Below are 7023 nucleotides of genomic sequence, written 5' to 3'. Positions count from 1 at the left end.
ATGGGCGCGGTCATCAGCTTGTGATTGGCTGCTTTGTCAACGCTGTGAAACGTCATTGGCTGACCAGTCTCCGGGGCAGCGGCACAGAACCAGGAAGTGACTGGATGTTGGGCGTGTCTCTAAAGTCTCTAAATACGTCTCTGGAGCTTTTGAGGCAGTCAGACAGGTTTTTCCCCACAGCGCCCTCTGTCGTCCATACTGCGCCAATAACAAGCAGCAGTACGTTGTTTTCTTCCACAAGAACATATATTTTCGATTTTATTGTAGTATTATTTTTCATGAAAGAGCTGTAGGCTATATAGTCTAGCAGCAAGTCCTCAAAAAAGGCTTTAGTTTTTGAGATACCCCTACCCGAGGTAGAACAAATGACAACAATGATTTTTCTTATCTTTAGGGTCTCCCATTAATGAAATTGATTGTTGTCAAAAAAAAAAATTGGGGGAAAAGATGTTTTTTTGGCTGTTCTTTAGAACTACCCCAATCCCTGAAAAAGAGCCAAATTAGGCCAGTCCGAATAGGGGAAAGGTGACAAAAAAGCCAATAACTTGAGAATGCTCACTCTTTTCCTCATCAGATTTGCTGAGGTATGAACCAGGTTGCTGCCCTACATCACCAAATAGTCAGAAAATGATTTACCTAAAAAGATAAGGAATTATAGTCCTGTAAATATAGCTTTAGTTTAGGCGGAAATTGTACTTTGTGGTGATAGGAACATAGGACTCCATCACTTTTCTCTCATTTATCAGAAAAACTGAAATCCCTGAAAAATATACCATTACTGAATTGTCTAGGGTGCTATTGAACACTGACCAGTAGTTGTATGGAGATATCTGGTACAGTTCTATTGCAAATGAGATTTCTTTAGACATAGGCCTACTACCTCTTCACTGAAACAGTCAAATTATTGTATGTTATTCTGAATGGGGAATAAGTGGCATAAAAGCCTATAACTTGGGAATGCTCACTCTTTTCCTCGTCAGATTTCCTGAGGTATGAACCAGGTGGCTGCCCTACATCACCAAATAGTCAGAAAATGATTTACCTAAAAAGATAATGAATTATAGTCCTGTAAACATAATAATAATACATTTTATTTGGTGACACCTTTCAAAACACCCAAGGTCATTGTACAGTGCATAAAAGAGACATGACATTCTAAAATATCATACATAAAAACAAGCATTGCAAACACCAGCATCATTAAAATACGACGAGTGTAGATATAAGAAAAGACAGGAGATACACACGGCAGGCGAATAACGGATTGAGTACTGTATATGATTAAAGGTAGTAGGCCAATTTGAACAGGTGGGTTTTGAGGTGGGATTTGAATGTGGTGATGGAGTCAGACTGTTGGATGTGTGATCAACGAGTTCCAGAGTCTGGGTGCAGAGCAGCTGAAGGCCCTAGCACCCATGGTACTGAGGCGAGGGAGGCGGGACAGTCAGGAGGCCAGCTGAGGAAGAGCGTAGGGAGCGGGAAGGGGTGTATTCCTGGAGGAGGTCAGAGAGATGGGTGGGTGCTAGGTTGTGTAGGGCTTTGTAAGTGAGCAGAAGGTTTTTGAAGTCAATCCGGTAGTGAATGGGAAGCCAGTGGAGTTGAATGAGGACAGGGGTGAGGTGGTCAGATGATTTAGTGCGGGTGATGATCCAGGCATTTGGAGCCTGTTGAGCAATTTGGTGGGTAGGCCAGAGAGAAGAGAGCTGCAGTAATCAATCTGGGATGTAACGTGGATCAGGATGAGGACTTTGGTGCTGTGTTGGGACAGGGATGGGCGGAGTCTGGAGATGTTGCGGATGTGGAAGAAAGCAGACCGGATGATGTTTTTATGTGGGGTGCAAAGGAAAGGGTGCTGTCCAGAATGACGTGGAGGCTCTTGACTTGGGTGGAGAAGGGAACAAGGAAGCTGTCAATGATGATGTTTGGGGCAGTGGTGTTTTGAGCTTTGGAGAGGATGTTTTTGGAGCCGATGAGGAGGGCCTCGGTTTTACTGGCATTTAACTTCAGGAAGTTACTGCTCATCCAGCTCCTGATGTCCTGGAGGCAGGCAGTGAGGGAGGTGGGAGGAAGAGCGGCGGTGGGTTTGGTGGAGATATAGACCTGGGTATCATCGGCGTAGCAGTGAAACTGGACACCATAGTGTCGGAGGATTTTACCCAGGGGGAGGAGGTAGGTGATGAATAGGAGTGGACCCAATACTGACCCCTGGGTCAAATGGCAGAACACCCGGACCAATAACAAGCAGCAGTACGTTGTTTTCTTCCACAAGAACATATATTTTCGATTTTATTGTAGTATTATTTTTCATGAAAGAGCTGTAGGCTATATAGTCTAGCAGCAAGTCCTCAAAAAAGGCTTTAGTTTTTGAGATACCCCTACCCGAGGTAGAACAAATTACAACAATGATTTTTCTTATCTTTAGGGTCTCCCATTAATGAAATTGATTGATGTCAAAAAAAAAAATTGGGGGAAAAGATGTTTTTTTGGCTGTTCTTTAGAACTACCCCAATCCCTGAAAAAGAGCCAAATTAGGCCAGTCCGAATAGGGGAAAGGTGACAAAAAAGCCAATAACTTGAGAATGCTCACTCTTTTCCTCATCAGATTTGCTGAGGTATGAACCAGGTGGCTGCCCTACATCACCAAATAGTCAGAAAATGATTTACCTAAAAAGATAAGGAATTATAGTCCTGTAAATATAGCTTTAGTTTAGGCGGAAATTGTACTTTGTGGTGATAGGAACATAGGACTCCATCACTTTTCTCTCATTTATCAGAAAATTTCCGCCTAAACTAAAGCTATATTTACAGGACTAGAAGTCATTATCTTTTTAGGTAAATCATTTGTTGACTATTTGGTGATGTAGGGCAGCCACCTGGTTCATACCTCAGCAAATCTGATGAGGAAAAGAGTGAGCATTCTCAAGTTATTGGCTTTTTTGTCACCTTTCCCCTATTCGGACTGGCCTAATTTGGCTCTTTTTCAGGGATTGGGGTAGTTCTAAAGAACAGCCAACAAAACATCTTTTCCCCCCAAATTTTTTTTTGACAACAATCAATTTCATTAATGGGAGACCCTAAAGATGAGAAAAATCATTGTTGTCATTTGTTCTACCTCGGGTAGGGGTATCTCAAAATCTGAGGGCCCATTCTGCTAGCCTAATAGTTTGTGTAGGAATGTGCAAAAATATGAACCATGGAATGTGCAAATGTTCACAGTATGAGATTTGCAAAGATAATGGTATACTGTGATGTATTAAACTTATTTAACAATAACATGGCATTATTTTCACATAATACACACTAATAAATAACATGATACTCATTTTTATTCCTTTTAATTATTAATTATGAATACATTTATCTTACAATAACAGCATTTAGTTGTAGCAGGAAGGTCTTTAGGATCAGATACCCCCCGCCCGGAAGAAAATTGCGTACATTTTAAAGTAAAATTGATCAATCTGGTGCAGCACAGAAGAACTACACACATCACATTCATATCCTCTTTACTGTTCTGTGGCTTTACAATGATGAAAAAATAAATGTCACGCAGTATATTCTGCATACAGGTAGAATACTGCTTGCTTAATACAATGGCCCATCTATACAAAAATCCCTTCCAGGGGAGAACTCAAGTACAAAGTAACATTTGCTTTGTAGGCATAATAAAATAAAAATGGAATTTCCTAACTTTGGAATGATGTTCAGGCAAGACGATACTTAAATAATCCCTAAAGCAGGAGTTTGCAGTCAACTAGTTGAAATGAATAGGCAGAAACTATGTGGCAGTCAAAATCTATTTATGGTGCACCAGCATAGTGAGTATTTGTCCCAATGCTTCCATTCACTGTCCCTAAATGTACTGTAAATATACCATAAAGCACAATTCTATCAGAATGAGAAACACTGCGACTATTTAACTATAATAATGAAGTGCATCAGTTAAAATCTCCCCAAAACACCACCTGAAGAACTCATGAATTAAAGGGGAAAAAACTGTATCAATAACTTTTGAACATTTGAGATTTGTGCAATTTTGACAATGATGATTGGATGACAAGCATTATTTTCTGAAATGGTACATTCCATACATTTTGATGTATCTACATTCTGGGTCTAGACTAGAGTTTAACAAGGCTGTGATGATCCTAGAGCTCACAATAAAGCTCACACTGTATATCCTACAGAAGGAGGTCGAGTTAAAAAAAAAACGTATTATCTTGAAATGGTTACTATGAGGCCATTTCATCACACATGAACGTGATTGAGCTCTTTGGATTCACAAGAGTCTCAGCTTTGTAGCCACACCCACTTTCTACAGTTCCATGACAGTTTTGGCACCACAGTGTGCCGAAATAAGGAAATCAAAAATGCAAGAATAACATCTTTTCACTGCATGCAGAACACTTTCTCTCATATACCAGGCATGTCCAAAGTCCGGCCCGGGGGCCAATTGCAGCCCACGGCTTGTCTCTCAAAATACACTATATGTGGCCCTCTGCACAGTATTGGTTCATCATGCAAGCTTTTTTTCCTGTTGACCTGCTAACGATGACAGCATTATCATAGTAGAAACAACACATGCGGGACTATAGTTTGCGGATGGTAAACAAAATCCGTATAGTACAGTTTTATTGTATGCGATTTTATTTAACTAGGCATCTCGCACGCTGGATTCTTAGCCTCGCCCGCCCTGCAGCTCACCGAGCTGGGCCCGCAGCTCAGCTGCTGCGTGGCCTCATCTGCTATTGGCATGCACAGCGCTCAACTTTGCATCATAGACATTGTGACATCAGTGATGTCACAATTGCCAGAGCGTAACCAAAAACCGAAATTGCTCAAGTGACATCACTGATGTCATAGATGTCACAATGTCTATAAAATCATCAGTGACATCACAATTGCTCAAGTGTATAGAAATCTCACGTGCTACGCATGCTCAATTCCTGCGCAGGCTTGCATGCGATCAAGACTTATAGGCTCATTAGTGATCAATACTCCACTTAGTGATCATTTTGGCCTTGCCCCACCTTTAAAACTACAGTAATCGGGGTTTTTTTAACTTACAAACTGCCAAAAATGAGCCAACGAGATACAGCAGCGATACTCGGAGCATGTCTGTCTGTATATGGAGAGATCGCTGCATCTCTGTCTGAGGCATCTCGGTCTATGCAAGACAACCGTTTGAAACAGCTGGAGGCCTAACTGACTGTATGGATTTGTACAGTCAATAACATTCATTTACTTTACGTAGACCTACTGTATTATTATTCATGTAATACATGTCAATTAGATGGTAATCTGCATGCCAACTAAAGAAAAAGGAAAGAATAGAGCAACAGTAACATGGCAAATTATATCACACACAGGTCAGTTTTGTTTGTGGACATTTGTTTTTTGGCTGGACCGCAACAGCTGGGCCTTCCCTATGAACACGTCTGTCACTGACTGATGAAGTTAAACCACTGGTCGGCTGGAACACCGTTTCGAACCCGTCTTGTTCTATGGCTGCTGCCTGTTCACTATGGAGGATTGTACCACTCAAAATTAAAATGAAATCATTAAATGATGTATGCTTATGGGCGGTTTCAACGACAACATTCTGGATGGCCCCCAGCATACTTCCTGTTGCAGGGTTTGCGAGTACAATGACTGTACTGTACAGTATAAGCTAGGTTCCAAACTGTTCCCTAGCAACAGAATTCTGTGAAAACCGTGATTTTATTTACGGTAATGAAATGAAAAACATGAAATGATGGAAATCAAGCTAGAAATGGAAAATGTAAAAAGTGAAAAAGGAAGAACCGCTAGGATAGAGAAAAAGTAAAATCACAGAAGTTAAATGACTATTCTGTTTTTCACATTGCTGCCTCTCTTTTCCATTCATGTGTGTGAATGAGGAAGCTGGCTCTTCTGTCAGTACAGGTGGAGGAGGGGGTGTTGGCTCTTCTGTCAGTACAGGTGGAGGAGGGGGTGTTGGCTCTTCTGTCAGTACAGGTGGAGGAGGGGGTGTTGGCTCTTCTGTCAGTACAGGTGGAGGAGGGGGTGTTGGCTCTTCTGTCAGTACAGGTGGAGGAGGGGGTGTTGGCTCTTCTGTCAGTACAGGTGGAGGAGGGGGTGTTGGCTCTTCTGTCAGTACAGGTGGATGGTCTCAGGTGGAGGAGGGGGTGTTGGCTCTAATGTGAGTACAGGTGGAGGAGGGGGTGTTGGCTCTTCTGTCAGTACAGGTGGAGGAGGGGGTGTTGGCTCTTCTGTCAGTACAGGTGGAGGAGGGGATGTTGGCTCTTCTGTCAGTACAGGTGGAGGTGTTGGCTCTTCTGTCAGTCCAGGTGGAGGAGGGGGTGTTTGCTCTTCTGTCAGTACAGGTGGATGGTCTCAGGTGGAGGAGGGGGTGTTTGCTCTTCTGTCAGTCCAGGTGGAGGAGGGGGTGTTGGCTCTTCTGTCAGTACAGGTGGAGGAGGGGGTGTTGGCTCTTCTGTCAGTCCAGGTGGAGGAGGGGGTGTTTGCTCTTCTGTCAGTACAGGTGGAGGAGGGGGTGTTGGCTCTTCTGTCAGTACAGGTGGAGGAGGGGGTGTTGGCTCTTCTGTCAGTACAGGTGGAGGAGGGGGTGTTGGCTCTTCTGTCAGTACAGGTGGAGGAGGGGGTGTTGGCTCTTCTGTCAGTACAGGTGGAGGAGGGGGTGTTGGCTCTTCTGTCAGTACAGGTGGAGGAGGGGGTGTTGGCTCTTCTGTCAGTACAGGTGGAGGAGGGGGTGTTGGCTCTTCTGTCAGTACAGGTGGAGGAGGGGGTGTTGGCTCTTCTGTCAGTACAGGTGGAGGAGGGGGTGTTGGCTCTTCTGTCAGTACAGGTGGAGGAGGGGGTGTTGGCTCTTCTGTCAGTACAGGTGGAGGAGGGGGTGTTGGCTCTTCTGTCAGTACAGGTGGAGGAGGGGGTGTTGGCTCTTCTGTCAGTACAGGTGGAGGAGGGGGTGTTGGCTCTTCTGTCAGTACAGGTGGAGGAGGGTGGTGTTGGCTCTTCTGTCAG

This window comes from Poromitra crassiceps (genome assembly GCF_964638095.1).
Source record: "Poromitra crassiceps genome assembly, chromosome: 17".
Classification (NCBI taxonomy): Eukaryota; Metazoa; Chordata; class Actinopteri; order Beryciformes; family Melamphaidae; genus Poromitra; species Poromitra crassiceps.
Note: the sequence above shows the minus strand (reverse complement) of the source record.